This window comes from Mizuhopecten yessoensis, unplaced genomic scaffold, assembly GCF_002113885.1.
Source record: "Mizuhopecten yessoensis strain PY_sf001 unplaced genomic scaffold, ASM211388v2 scaffold10451, whole genome shotgun sequence".
Classification (NCBI taxonomy): domain Eukaryota; kingdom Metazoa; phylum Mollusca; class Bivalvia; order Pectinida; family Pectinidae; genus Mizuhopecten; species Mizuhopecten yessoensis.
This window is the reverse complement of record NW_018408553.1, coordinates 9,752-25,242: the sequence shown is the minus strand read 5'-3', so window position 1 is coordinate 25,242 and position 15,491 is coordinate 9,752. Positions and strand designations below refer to the sequence as shown.

Genomic DNA, 15,491 nt, shown 5'->3' with positions numbered 1-15,491 from the left:
TTGTCTGGCATTTCAAACTTTGTCATCGCACCTGATCTCCCGCAATCTTGGCAATCGATCACAACAAATCAATACCAACAACTTCGTCAGCTTACATTCTTTGACTATCGCTGTGATCTAATTAGCATTACTAACATTGGTCTCATTTTGTGTGTGTTCCATTTTGAGCTCACGAGCCGACCCGTGAGACGAAGATTGACCATTTATTGTAATTGGCTAACATCACGTCTTCCTCCAGCATTGTCTGCACAACTCATGCTCGGGCACTGTAAGCTGACCAGAGATTGGTAAGTCAATTATTCATGACGACCAAGTTGAGGGGCATTCAAGTCCTTCAAGTTTTAGCTGTATTAACATCACAATAATCGGTCACAAATACCATTCGTGTGACAATGTTGTTACTCGTACGAACACATCAAGCAGCAGTCCTGTATGTCAGGGAAGTTATCCCCCATTGACATGACCATTTCATAACAATCAATCATTGAGCAATACATGTATGTGCATGTCACCGAAACCAGCAAGTGAACATCTTTTGTGTCTAAACAAGACACTTGTCAATGCCAACATTCAAATTTATTACTGGCTTAGGCATGTCAGCTCAAAAATTTCGTTAACAAAAATCAATGAAAAAAACATACATTTACTAATTAAGAAATGTTTTTAAACTTGTTGGTAATGTTTGTACCATCTTGTGTTTCATACAGTATAACGCGAAATATGCATTTGGTCGAGTCTTTATCGTGAACGCATGTATTAATAAGAGCGTAGCTGTCGAACGCCAGAGCGAAGCTCTTTAATGTCAACAAATACGTGCGTAAACAGAGTTGCTTCCCCTTTCTACAAATTGTCAAAAAGAAATTCGTCCGGAAGTAGACGTCAAGTGGGGAAACAGGAAGTGCATTCTTGAAGCAAAGAAAATGGTTCCCACCCATACATGAACATCTTCATGTAGTGAAAACAATGCCCATGTTTTTTTTTGTTTTTGTTTTTACAATCCTTTTAATAACAGATTTAGGGAATGAAGGGTTTAAATGTTGTTTGTTGATGTTTAGTGGATCGAAGAGATACATGTATAACATTTCATTAAAACACAGTATTCTAAAAGATATGATTAAGGTAAATCAGACTCTTTTCGGTTATCAGCATCTTGTGAGGAAACTCCATGTATAGAAAGTTCAACTCCTGCTATATATTTGTAGTAAAGTTGTCAAAGAATCAGATATTTGGCAGTCCTTTCTTATACATATGACTTAAAAGTGGTGCAAGGATTTATAAAACCCAAAAAACAAACTGATTCCTATCCCTTATACAGAGATTACAGTGTGAACTGAAGGTATTTAAAATAACGTCAGGTAATTCGGGTAAAATGGACTTCCATCATGATTTTAGATATTTCATAATGTGTTTATACAGCCTCCCTTAAGAAAAACATATTCCATACATGTTTTCAGCCTGTTTTTTTTGTCATTATCTGTCCAGCCTGTAACATCTCATCTTTGATGAATAGGAAATGACAGTTCTACATAAATCAGTCCCTCCCTCTATATTTATAGTAAATCCTCCTTATCGGGATGGATCAATGAGGGACCAGTGAGGGACGAGGGACTGACCCACTTAGTGACCAGGTAGTACATACGCTTGCGGTCAGGTTTATTTTTAGCTCAGCCGGTCTTAACCGATTATGGTATGACTAACCTATAAAAACTGTGGAAAGTGTATCATCGAATCATTCTACCATCATGGATTGGAAAGAGCACTTGGAAAATATCTACTTTGATTTAAACAGTCCTATTAGTTATGCTGGTCCTGAGAAAATCTACAAATACATCAGGAAGGAGGGTCAATACAGAGTCGGAATTCATGCCATTCGTCGATTTTTACAGAATACCGATGCTTACAGCCTACAGCGTTCACTCCGTCGTAGGTTTAAAACGAGAACAGTGATTTCTCAAGGTATCGATGCTCTTTGGGGTGTGGATCTTGCAGATGTATCAAACATATCCAGTGAAAACGGGGAATGCGGTACTTATTCGTCGCCATTGACGTGTTCACGCTACATTTATGGGTCGTTCCGTTAAAAAACAAATTTCACGGAACTATTATAGACGGTTTCAAGAAGATTTTTAGTTCCGGTAGAAATCCGACGGAAGTACGTTCGGACCCGGGAAGTGAATGGAAGAATAGATGGGTGAAGGCCTTTCTCGATCGGGAAAAAGTGAATCATTACGTCACGCATAACGTCACTCACGCGAATTATTCCGAACGAGTAATACGGACTTTAAAAGTTCTGATGTATCGCTATTTTACACACAAACGAACGTATCACTACCTTGACGTCTTGCAGGACATTGTCCGAAATTACAATGCAAGACCTCACAGCTCCTTGAATGGAAAGTCACCAAATGATATAAATAAAACCAACGAAGCCCTCGTATGGAAACGTCAGTGCGTAGACAGGTTCAAGGTCGGAGACGTGGTCAGAATATCCAGTAACAGGCGTACTTTTCAACGAGATTACGAACAAAAGTGGACAGATGAAGTGTTTACAATCAAGACGAGGTACCTTCGCCAAGGAATACCCGTGTATAAAATAGTTGATTTCGACGGGGATCCGATAAAAGGAACCTTTTTACATGAGCGAATTACAAAGAGTTGACAAAGAAAGAGACGACCTGTTCAAAGTGGAAAAGGGGCTAAAACATCGCAAGAGAAATGGCATATCGCAAGTGTATGTCAAGTGGCTCGGTTATCCTAAAAAGTTCAATAGCTGGATAAAAGAAAGTGAAATGGAAGACGTGTAATCGGAGGGGTATAAAAAGACCAACGTATTTCATTAACCGTCATTTGTGTCTCATACGTTGAAGGATTAACATCAAAATGAAACACATGTGTAATCTCTGTACTAAAGAATATTCCAGAGCTCAAGATTTGCTTCGGCATAAGAGAGATAAACATTTAAGCCGAGATGAAAGTATAATGTTCTCCGATCAGCAGGTGCCGCAAGAAGTGCCGCAAAATTTCGTCTTTAAGCATCCATTCACGGCAAATATTTCCGGACCGACGACCTGTGGGAAAACTTATTTTGTCAAGATGCTTCTACAACATTGTACTGGTAGGATATCTCCTCCACCCCAGATAACCATATGGCTTTACAAGGCAGCCGCTGTATGACATAATTAAGTCTACCGTCGTTCCTAAGATATAATTTATTCAGGGAATCCCCATTGACCTGGAGAATGATTCGTTTCTAGACGTTAATACAAGAAACTTAATCGTGATAGATGACCTCATGTCCACGGCCTCGAAAGATTCTCGCATCAACGAGCTATTCACGGAAGGAAGTCATCATAGAAACCTTTCTGTCATTGCAATCAACCAAAATTTATACTACAACAAAGACCCTACACAGAGAAGAAATTGTCATTATCTTGTTCTGTTTAACAACCCCGCCGATAAACTTCAAATTATGACTTTGGCCAAACAAATGTATCCTGGACAAAGTCAGCATTTCATTCGTAAATTTGATGACGCAATCTCCGAACCTTATGGGTATCTATTGATAGATTGGAAGCCCACTACTCTTGCACAACTTCGTTTACGCGGTAGTGTTATGCGTCAGTATAAAAAGGATCCGAGGCAAATAATTGATCATTCTGACAAAGACAGTCGTGGAGAACAGACGTATCCAGAGGGTAAGAGGCAAGAAATCGATCATTTAGACAACGACAGTCGTAGAGAACAAGAATATCCAGAGCACACCAAATCACTTGTCCCTCACGCCATGGAAGGTAAAATTCATTCGTGTGATGATTGTGGATTGATGTTTGAAAATACCCACGACTTGCAAAAGCACGTCAAAAACTGGTGCCATGAGCAGTTTTCCTTAAAACGAAAAAGCGAGGAAGACGATGTTCCCCGTAAAAAGATTCGTTATGAGCGAATGCTATCGGACGAGTCACCCATGGAAGATGGTGATAATGATGTGTGGTATTGTTATCTGTCGCTCTTTTAAGGCTTTGCCTTTTCATATTAGCCTTGGCCTTATTTTCGTCTGTTTACAATAATCTATTCTTAGACACGGGATTCCGATAGAGCTACGTATATACATGTACCTGTATACAAAAAAACCTGAGGACGCGTCATAACAGTACACGGCTGAACGCACGCACTAACTTTGGGGAAATAGGCATAGCAACCCGCCATAGCTCTTTCTATAAATACGGACAACGTAGCACAGACCACAAAAGAAAAGAAAAGTGTCTTTTATCTAGATATTTTAGCTGTAAGCTGCAAATTGCATGTTGGCTGGTTAACATGTAGTGTAAAATAAACATAATAGCGAACATAAGTTATGCGTTCTTCATTTCAGCGCATTTGACACTAAAATATGTCTTTAAAAATCTGTCTCGGATAACAATTTGAATGCTTCATCAAATCTTAAAAGTCATTTTCCGTCGGGGGGCTTCGCTCCCCTGAGCCCTCACCAGGGCCCTGCCCTGGACTCGCTTACACATATCAATGGGCCTAGCTAAGCTCTTGCCTGAAGACACATTTGAACTCTTCAAATTCAATTGGATGGAATAGTTCATTATGAAATTTCAGGGGTGAATGAGTTAAGGGATAGGAATAATCCTTTTCTGTGATCTGGTTGATTTTCTGGCAGTATTATGTATTATCTTACTCCTACGTCTTTCTCCCTAACTAGACACATAAGTGAGCAGCATACATATTTAAGGGGTTTAGTTCTACTTTCGGTAAGATTGACACCTCAATATTTATATACTATTTAATCATGGGGTGGGGGTCATTTTCAGAGTGTTACACCGGTTTGGATCGACTTACATTAGGCCCAATCTTATGTCTTATCTATTCCGAACTTTTCAGAGGATCGTTTCTCATGTTCATGTTGCTGTCACAGGGACCGTACAGCTATATTTGGACCTAAACTAAGACAAATAAATGACACACCCAATGATTATAGATACGAAACATTGGGGTGTCCTTTTTACCGAAAGTTGATCTAAATCCCTAAAACATGTAAAATTACTCTGAACACCTTAGTTTAGGTCCAAATGTATAGCTGTAACAAATGCGCAGGTCCCTGTGGTATAAATGTACGTGGTATGAAATACACCCCGTTTAAAAAAAAAACTGTTTAACAGGCAGGTTAGAAAATTAGGAGTCCAGTATGAATTGTAAGACAATATCTTGAGAAAATATGTCACCGAAAATGTTCCTTTGTCAAGACTTTAGACTTTATTGAATCTGCGACAAAGACATGTTAAATTAGATGACGTAAGGATCGAATGCATCTAATGAATATACATGATTTAGGGACGTCACATCCGACCTCATATACTTCCTTTTTCCGACGAATTCAGTGTGGTGAAGACGCATTGAGCGGACGAGCATAGAAACCTGAAGATTGTCAAAACAAAGGTGTAAAATCATCAACAGGTAAGTAGATATGATAAAATATGTAAACTGATTCGTAGTTTGTATATATTTAATCAAGACAACGACATATTACTATCAAATCCACTATAAATGCTATCTGTGTTGTCTGTTGCTTTGTCACGCATGTTTAATCATGACGTCATTGGTATCACCCAAAGCTTCCCTGACCGCTAACAATGCAGTCGTGGTGTTTTGTCCGGGTATCACATTCTGCCGTCAAATTTTAAAACCGTTATTAAACGGTATACATAACATAAATGAGATAATACGTAGGATGGAAGCCATTTTAAGAAAAAAGCAGTTTCACTATAACTTTTTAGAACTGAAAGCGAAAATGAAAAATCTTGGATTACCATGGCAAGCCATCGTGAGATTAGGTCCTAAATAACATTAGAAATATGTTTAAAATTCTTAATTAATGTTCTTATATTCATATATTAAACATATTTTTCTAATAAAATAGATTTTTAAAAATATATCATTAACTCATTTTCTAACACTAATAAAGGTGTGTAATGGCATAACATGTCAAAATTTTCCGTTGCACAATAGTGAGATCAGTTAAAATTTTAGTGAGTTGTGGTAAAAAAAGTGAGATATTTTTCTCTAAATAAGTGAGACATTTAAAACAAATATGATACTGCATTTAGCATGGTATTATCTCATTTATATTTTTTTCTGTAGGAGGGAAGAAAACAACAATACGTGATGAATAGGAAATGGGGGTTCTACGCCACTTTATCCCTCCCTCTATATTTATAGTAAATCCCTACCTGACAGGGTGGATCAATGATGGAACAGTGAGGGATGAGGGACCATGTTATTTTTAGGGCGGTTTCGGGTTTTCCAGTACATATAGGGTCCCTCCAATAGGTATATATAGGGATCCCTCACTGACGTGAGGTATCATAGTGAGGGACCAGGTTATTTTAGTCTGGTGTAGGTTTTTTTTCCATGTATATACATCTACATTGAAGATGACATGTCCAAACTTGCATCATTCCTTTAGACAGACCCCCCCCCCCCCCCCCCACACACACACACATACATTCCTTTAGATAAAAATAGATAATAACATGTTCAAACTTGCGATAGTCTCGGTTAGATAAAAAGGGAGGTAGCACCTTACGATGCCATATCCTTCCCTATGACATCACCGGTGACCTGTTTCGGCGTTATTTTAAGAACAGACGGTTTTGTCCATATTATGATATCGTAGTCAGCTGAGGGACCAAGGTGTTGAAGTTGTACACACAGCAGACAGCTTTTGAGAAAAATAGTGAAAACCAGTCGAGCGTCTCTTTATCTGTAGAGCGCCATCATCTCGCTGTCAGTCAATGTGTATACATCTATATCAGCTGTATATACACAAGTAACAGTGTCACTATCGAATGGAGATGGATTGACGTCATATGTACATAATGTAGACTGTAGCTGGATTAGACAAATGGGTCGTAATCAACGGTTTGTCTCCAAATTTAGACACGGAGCTCAACTTACGCCGCCTTTTTCTCCGCACCCAACAACTGTCAGATAACAAAAATACGAAAAAATCCAATGAAATTTGTATTTCCTATTGGTTTTGTTAGATATGGTTGTACACAGAAATTTTCGCCAATAAACTTGTACAGTGAACACTTAGAAGATGAATCTATTTGTTCTTTACATTCTTGTTTAAATATATCACACATTCTGTTTTAATCATATTCATAATGTAATCGGATGTATAGGTATCTCCATATTGCCATATGTACCCTACTCCCATTCTAAATAGCTCGTTTCTTACTTCATTCATCCATTCACTACCGTTTCCTAACATTTTTTGTTAACATGCATGTAAACACACAATTATCAGGTTATTTTAATTTTAACCAGTATTTGAAAAATCTAAATATCCTAATTATTTCCAAAGGTAATCTTCCTAATTCTTAATAAACCATAAACTTTGCCGTAGATTTCTTAACCCCTAATAATCTTTATACAAAAACTTAAATGTAAAAGCCCCAAACTTCCGCTGCATAATTAAAAATACTACAGACATATATTTCGAAAGCATGAAGCTGAGTTTCAACGTTAAAATAATTTTTCTTAGACACGTTTGATACTGAAAACAATGTTTTTCTTCCTTGTTCAGCGATTTTTTTTATTTATTTTAATTTACCATTATAATTCATTAATATCCCCAGGTTATTAAATTCATCTACAATATCAAATACACATCCATCAAAGTACCACTTATCTTCTTCTCTTCATTTACCTCCGCTGCGGAAAATCATCACCTTGGTTTTAGAAGTATTAACCGTAAAATTCCATGTATTTGTATAAAGTAATAATTTATCTTACATTTTCTGAAATCCCTCAGAAGTTTCCACCAATAACACCTTATCGTCTGCATACATCATTGAAAATATATAGCTCTATAGAAGGACACCCTTCTGTTAAGAAATTCATTTCTCAATCATTGACATACAAAAAAAACAATAGAGGAGGCATAATTTCTCCTTGAAATAATCCATTTTTACACTGAAAAACGTCTGACATGTTTTTGTTATACTTGACACAACATTTCAATCTCTGTACAAAGAACGTATACTACTCAACATCTTCCCTTCTATACCTTCTTTGTTACATTTCCGTTTCGGTAAACCATGTATTTGGTTTTCAATTCTGTAATGATCAATCAGCTTTTATGTTGCTGTGAAATGTTTATACCAACTGTCATCACAGATTAATTAGCAGCTACCCCCACTCTTGACTAAGGATCATTGATTAAACACAGTTAGAGTGAATTCATTCATCGCCAGTCAGAGTTGCACGGTAACAACAAGTCTAACCCAGGGCACAAGGTGCTAATATTAATACCCGGCTTCCTCTGCCTTGGCCGGGTATTAAATCGATCCCATTCCTTGTAATGGAGCAAGCCCGGTGTGAACAACCGAAATCGAAATCTGAATTGACCGCCATGTTGGAAAGTTCGTCTCTCTGCCGATATAGGTCCGGCGTCTTTATTATGCCATTTAGCCGATACGGAGCCGTATCAGCTCCAGGTTGAAATCCTCCCTGCCATATCAGCTCAACAGGCGAATCAACACTTCGCTAAAAGATGATGTAAGCGGCCCCACGAAAAAAAATTCGGTTAAAAATCGTAGCCTTGTTCTGGTCACGATGTAAGCATAATTGTCGCCGTATTTCCTGATTCTTTGGTATCATTTTATAGAACATTGTCCCGAACCGCCCAGTAGATTTGGACTAAATTTAGTCTGGAGCATCCTTAGGTCAAGGGGACTTAATTTTGTAATATGAAAAGGCAAAGCCTTAAAAGAGCGTAGCTTTTGTTGGTCTGTTATATCTACTGATTCAGAATACAGCTTTCAGAATGAGCGGATCGGTCGAGTGGTTAACACTCCGGCCTTCCAATCCCCGAAGTCGCCGTACGCATGGAATATTAGAGAAAGTGTTATTCTCCTGCCCACACAACTCCAACAACCCAGGTGGAGTATACAATGGTCTGGGGTGGGTGTTGCGGTATCTGTGCTGTAGCATTCAAGCGGAATTCTCTTCATCCATGTCAGTATTGACCTCAATCCGAAACCTAGTGTTCTCATCCTCCAACACTTTCTGGTAATAGGATCTCCAGTGTTCGGGATTGGAAACATAAGCGGAACCAACCATTCTGACGCGACCTGTCTCTCCACCATCTATTGTACACGCTGTTCATTTCACTGATTGATTGATTGATTGATTGATTGATAGATTGATAGATGTCACTTCCAGTTCACTACCAATTAGTTCAGTTATTTCTCATATGATAGGATGAGGGGTCGGAGTCAAGATGCTTGAGGAGGAGCAGGAGAAGCAGCAACAGATGCAGCAAATAGCTCCTCCTGGCAGTGGTGGCGGCGGCGGCGGCGGCGGATACGCATGAGTGATTTGCGGATACACATCAAAACAATTCGCGGAGGCAATCAACCATATCCGCAAATCACTCATGCGTATCCGCCGCCGTCGACGCCACCACCACCACCATAGATGGTGGAGAGACAAGTCGCGTCAGAATGGTTGGTTCCGCTTATGTTTCCAATCCCGAACACATTATTTTATTATAACGAGTGTCATGTTTAGGTGTTTCCCCACTTCACCATTTTTAAAGGTCCTTGTGTTGACGTCTATCCCTCTCCACACGATAGTGACACTGTTACTTGTGTATATACAGCTGATAGTATTCGCCTCGGTTAACAATGCTTCCTTGGGGTGAAAATATGCAATATCGCCCTCTCATGAATGTGATTTTTATTTTATTATACCGAGTGTCATGTTTAGGTGTTTCAACACGTTCACCATTTTTAAAGGTCCTTGTGTTGATTTGACATAAACCAAGACTTCATCTCAACAGTTGTCGAATGAACCAACCATGAATGTGATTTGATAATACCCTGGCACTGGGACGAACCGTGCACGCATACGTTTGGTGCATGTGATGTTTTTTGGAATGTCACCCTGTCTTCTTTATCTTTGTAAAACGAGCAAGTGACATTGAAAATGTTCACATCTTTATCAACCAATCAGATTATGAGGTTTTAACAGAAGGTATAATAAAGATGCATATACCTTGACTGACAGCGATATGAGGGCGCTCTACAGGTAAAGAGACGCTCGACTGGTTTTCACTATTTTTCTCAAAAGCTGTCTGCTGTGTGTACAACTTCAACACTTTGGTCCCTCAGCTGACTACGATATCATAATATGGACAAAACCGTCTGTTCTTAAAATAACCGTGATGTTAACGCCGAAAAAGGTCACCGGTGATGTCTTAGGGAAGGATATATATGGCATCGTAAGGTGCTACCTCCCCTTTTATTTAACAAGACTATCGCAAGTTTGAACATGTTTTTATATATTTTTATCTAAAGGAATGTGTGGAGGGGATCTATCTAAAGGAATAATGCAAGTTTGGACATGTCATCTTCAATGATGATGTGTATACATGGAAAAAAAACTATACAAGACTAAAAATAACCTGGTCCCTCACTATGATACCTCACGTCAGTGAGGGATCCCTATATATACCTATTGGAGGGACCCTATATGTACTGGAAAACCCGAAACCGGCCTAAAAATAACATGGTCCCTCATCCCCCACTGGTCCCTACTTGATCCACCCCGTCAGGGAAGGATTTACTATAAATATAGAGTGAGGGAAGGATTTTATGCAGAACTCTTTGAGAGGGAATTCTTATGAAAGCTCATGGGGTCAGTCCCTCATCCCTCACTGGTCCCTCATTGATCCACCCCGTCAGGGAGGGATTTACTATAAATATAGAGGGAGGGATAAAGTGGCGTAGAACCCTTATTTCCTAGTCATCAAAATGTAAAGTTTCGAGAATATTTATCTTCGTTTGATGCATTAATTATCAAAACAAATACAACAACCTCAATTTTCATCTTTCATGAATCTAACTGTGAATAGATTTGCCTCATTGTAAAAAAAGTTATAATTCCGGACTTAGTGCCAGTATCCGCTTTCGATTTTATAGGTGTTAGTTACATTTCCGTTTCGGTAAACTATGTATTTGGTTTTCAATTCTGTAATGATCAATCAGCTCTTATATTGCTGTTAAAAGTTTATACTAACTGTCATCACAGACTAATTAGCAGCTACCCCCACTCTTGACTGAGGATCCTTGATTTAATTGCTTAAGAGTTGACACAGTTGGAGGCAATTCATTAATCGCCAGTCAGAGTTGAACGGTAACAACAAGTCTACCCCAGGGCACGAGGTGCTAATATTAATACCCGGCTTCTTCTGCCTTGGCCGTTTAGTACATCGATCCCTTGCCTTGTAATGGAGCAGCCCGGTGTGAATAACCGAAATCGAAATCTGAACTGACCGCCATGTTGGAAAGTTCGTCTCTCTGCCGATATAGGTCAGGCGTCTTTTTCAGGGTTCTCCCCAGGCCGTTTAGCCGATACGGATCCGTATCAGCTTCAGATAGAACCCCCCCCCCCCCCTATCGACGTATCGGCTCAATAGACGAACCAACACTTCGCTAATTGATGATGATAGCGGCCCCGCGATATATTTTTTTTTTCTGTTAAAAATTGTAGTCTCGTTCTGGTCACGATGTAAACATTATGTCGTCGTATTTCCTGATTCTTTGGTATCGTTTTAAAGAGCATTTTTAGCTCACCTGCCCGAAGCTTATGCCATGGCGCGTCGTCCGTCGTCCGTCCGTCCGTTATATTCCTTTCCTTTAAAACACTACTTGTCCTGAACCGCTCAGCAGATTTGAACTAAATTTAGTCTGGAGCATCCGTAGGCCAGGGGGACTCTATTTGGTATAAACGGTTGATGTGCCCCCGGGCGTAGGGAGGTGGAGTCAAATAGGGGAAACAGAGGTAAAACCTTTAAAATCCTTCTTCTACCATAGGGATTAATCCTATATTCCCCTATTTTCCCTCCAACACGTGAATTATGTGCTAACGCCTAATTTCTTGTTTTATAAATTAATATTAAAATCTTATTTTGTCCATGATATGGAAAAAAAATAAGGAGCTATAAAGCCAAACACTGTTTTCAACGTTTACATGTGACTTTTTGATCGCTTGACATGATTTAAGCTACAGTTTCCTTTAAGTTACATGAAAGTTGGTGTGCGTACAGAATTCATGCTTGAGCATGAGAACGGTTAATGAATACGGGTTCTGGTCCTATTAACAATGTTCATTGATGTCTTTATTTGTTTTCTTTGTTAAATTTTCACCAAGATTTTATCGATTTAAAGTTCGACTTCACCACAAGTTCTCTCGAACTGAATTTTAAAAGAAGCGTGAGAAAGATAGCACTATCGTCGAAAAGGTTTGTAATTGATTTAGTCTTGTTAAAAACCGAACCAAGTACAAAACCTGTTTCTGAACACCAGCTCTGATACAAAGAAAGAGGGACCTCATTGGCTGATTTTCATCCCGGTGTCTTATTTTAAAATGCAATAAAATGTTCAATAATATATGCCGGATGAGGTTATGTTAATAGAATTATTTGATTACAATATAAACGAAGACAAAGGTATCAGTTACATGTGTTTGTCATATGTTACTCAGATATGAGTGATGAGGTCAGTGATACAAATACAAACGCAAATGAAAGTAGAGTTCAGTTTAACCGGGATTATTCATCATCAATTTTTATCATGTCGGTGCAATGATAGGACCAATAAACAAGTTTATCATTTTTCTCTTAGGATAATTTGTAACTATTCGATAAATAAATCTGCATCCATTATAAATTTTTCGATTTTCAAGTTTTCATGGAAAATTTATTATTTTCATTTCGTAAGATAATGTCTAATGACCTTATGCTATTGCAACGATTAAGTCAAGGTTCCATGAACTGAATTACGTGATGTCACAATATGCCTTATTTTCACCTATATGTACCCTTATCCAGCTACACGTACTCCATTACCCAGCTGTGATTTGACGGAAGCAGACGTCCAACAGCTACTAGTAACTAACCAACAGCTACTAGTAACTAACCAACAGCTACTAGAAACTAACCATCAGCGACTAGTAACTAACCAACAGCTACTAGTAACTAACCAACAGCTACTACTAACTAACCAACAGCGACTAGTAACGAACCAACAGCTACTAGCACTTAACCAGCAGCTACTTGTAACTAACCAACAGCTACTAGTAACTAACCATCAGCGACTAGTAACTAACCAACAGCGACTAGTAACTAACCAACAGCGACTAGTAACTAATCAACAGCTACTAGTAACTAACCAACAGCTACTAGTAACTAACCAACAACTACCAGTAACTAACCAACAGCTACTAGCACTTAACCAGCAGCGACTTGTAACTAACCAACAGCTACTAGTAACTAACCAACAGCGACTAGCAACTAACCAACAGCGACTAGTAACTAACCAACAGCTAGTAGTAACTAACCAACAGCGACTAGTAATTAACCAACAACTACCAGTAACTAACCAACAGCTACTAGCAACTAACCAACAGCGACTAGTAACTAACCAACAGCTACTAGTAACTAACCAACAGCTACTAGCAAATAACCAACAGCGACTAGCAACTAACCAACAGCGACAAGTAACTAACCAACAGCTGCTAGTAACTAACCAACAGCGACTAGTAACTAACCAACAACTACCAGTAACTAACCAACAGCGACTAGTAACTAACCAACAGCGACTAGCAACTAACCAACCGCGACTAGTAACTAACCAACAGCTACTAGTAACTAACAAACAGCGAGTAGTTACTTACCAACGGCTACCAGTAACTAACCAACAGCTACTAGCAAATAACCAACAGCGACTAACTAACCAACAGCTACTAGTTACTTACCAACAGCGTCTAGTAACTAACCAACATCTACTAGTAACTAACCAACATCTACTAGCAACTAACCAACAGCGACTAGTAACTAACCAACAGCTACTAGTAACTAACCAACAGCTACTAGTAACTAACCAACAGCGACTAGTAACTAGCCAACGGCGACTAGTAACTAACCAACAGCTTCGAGTAACTAACCAATAGCGACTAGTAACTAACTAACAGCTACTAGCAACTCGCCTTTCAACACGTTTGTTTTAACACCGTCAACCGGTAATCAGCATTCATGACGAGTTACCAGTTCGATTGTTTAATGTGTCTGTTTAAATATTAATATTGATTGTTTTTGATGCAGTTTGATATCTTTATGCTGTATTTCTACATTCGTTGCGGAACACTATATGTATTGCTCTGTGACATCATCTTTGACGACTTAATTTGTTGTTGGGTATCCATAAAACAGACTCAATTAAATCAGGTATGAGAGAAAACCTATACAGACTATACCTGTTGTCTAATCCCTTTGTTTTGGAACAATTAAATATCTTGAATTGAAAACTTGTTACAGTTTTCAAGGAAAAAAGGCAAATTCATTGTTTTTTTCGTTTGAACAGAAGGTCAATGTCATTGTTACTTTAAACATGTAGAATAGTATTTGGCAATGTTTGATACAGCGTTTTTTCTGACGATTGGAATTTTGTAGTCAAAACACTAAATTGTTAGTGATTTCCATTGTCAACTTTTGATTAAAATGGTTTACAGAGCACTGATATCACATATGTTCATATAGATTATAATCAACTGCTTTAAGGTTATATGGGTCAAAATGTTTCAAAAGTTTTCGAAGATAGCAATTAGAATTAAAGTCATGATATAGCCTTAAACTTGCCGGCATAACTGATAATTAACATTATTGAACTGGGTAACATTGACCATTGTCATGGTCAAAACAGTTAAAGACAAACCTAAACATATTTGTGAACATTTCTAAACATATTTGTGAACACTTCAAACTTGTGTAGATATGATTTATGTGTAGCCTGGCACACTTTGGTAGAAAATAAATTAAACTTTGAGAGTTGAGATAAGATGGGTGGATTTGAGGTGAGATATAAGGAGTTTAGGCGAGGAGGGAAGAGTTTAGATGAGGTGTGAGGAGTTTAGGTGGGGAAGAGAGAGTTGAGATGAGGTGTGAGGAGTTAAGGTGAGTAAGGAAAGGTTGAGATGAGGTGGGAAGAGTTGAAATGAGTTGTGAAGAGTTAAGCTGAGGAAGGAAGAGTTGAGATGAGGTGTGAGGAGTTAGGGTGAGTAAGGAACGGTTGAGATGAGGTGGGAAGAGTTGAAATGAGTTGTAAAGAGTTTAGGTGGGGAAGAAAGAGTTAGGATGAGGTGTGGGGAGTTAAGCTGAGGAAGGAAGAGTTGAGATGAGGTGTGAGGAGTTAGGGTGAGGAGGAAGGTTTGAGATGAAGTGTGGGGAGTTCAGGTGAGGAAGGAAGAGTTGAGGTGAGGTGTGGGGAGTTAAGTTGAGGAAGGAAGAGTTGAGATGAGGTGTGGGGAGTTTAGGTGGGGAAGGAAGAGTTGAGATGAGGTGTGAGGAGTTAAGTTGAGGAAAGAAGAGTTGAGATGAGGTGTGAGGAGTTTAGGTGGAGAAGGAAGTGTTGAGATGAGGA

General features: G+C 38.8%; 1 long non-coding RNA gene across 1 annotated transcript in view; it reads left to right on the top strand.

Annotated features, from left to right (window-relative positions):
* The first annotated feature begins 5,371 nt into the window (after nucleotides 1-5,371).
* Nucleotides 5,372-15,491, top strand: part of LOC110460689 — a 19,767-nt gene continuing 9,647 nt past the window's right edge. Inside the window, exon 1 of the long non-coding RNA XR_002464048.1 lies at nucleotides 5,372-5,460. This is a non-coding gene — a long non-coding RNA (uncharacterized LOC110460689). The remainder of the gene's footprint in view (nucleotides 5,461-15,491) is intronic.